The following is a 717-nucleotide window of genomic DNA, read 5'->3' as shown; positions in this document are numbered from 1 at the left end:
AGATACAGCATAATCTTCCTCACCGTGTATCAGAGTAGTTCACACTGTGTATGAATAACGGTTCCCTTGCAGTGATTGGCACACTTTTGCATTACAATTCTCATTAAAAGAACGAGTCTCAAAAGGATATTGAGCACAAACAAACCCACGCACACAATCCTTTCACCTCATCCCTTCACTCGAGATCATCAAACCTCAAACTCCACTGTTTGCAATAACCAGGTCACCTTTTCATTGAGAAACCACTTTCAGCATATTTACAAAACTCGGATAGTAACCTGTACTCGCACTAAAGCAATTTCAAGGTCACGCAAGGCATGTGCTGACAAGGCCACTTACTACTTTCCATGTGGCAAAAAGTGCCTCCCTCCCCCTCCCTCCTTCCCCTTTTCCTGGAACAAACATGTCATGTACGTGTATGAGAGATGTCTCCCCTATCCCCTCACATCCCTCATGGATAGATAGAGTACTAAAAGTCTCCCATTCTGTTCCTACCTCTTCCCACTTGGGCAAATAAAGGACAACAATAAGCAATACCAAGGAAACCCTCTTCATTCCTCTCCTGGGCAAATATTGTTCGAAAATTGTTCCATCCTTACTCACTTTGCCCTTTCTTGGACAAGGAGCAAGGTACTAGTCTCAATAAACTTGCCAAAGTCAGAAAAGTTAATACTGACCCTCTTTTCTAATCCCACTCCTCTTTAGCCTTTCTAGGAC

General features: G+C 43.1%; 1 protein-coding gene across 1 annotated transcript in view; it reads right to left on the bottom strand.

Moving 5' to 3' along the window:
* The window catches only part of LOC119587807, a 9,138-nt gene that overhangs the window by 7,100 nt on the left and 1,321 nt on the right, over positions 1–717 (bottom strand). The window lies entirely within an intron of this gene.

The sequence above is a fragment of the Penaeus monodon genome, chromosome 23 (assembly GCF_015228065.2).
Source record: "Penaeus monodon isolate SGIC_2016 chromosome 23, NSTDA_Pmon_1, whole genome shotgun sequence".
Lineage (NCBI taxonomy): Eukaryota > Metazoa > Arthropoda > Malacostraca > Decapoda > Penaeidae > Penaeus > Penaeus monodon.
The sequence above is the reverse complement of the archived record's forward strand: the minus strand, read 5'-3'. Positions and strand labels throughout refer to the sequence as shown.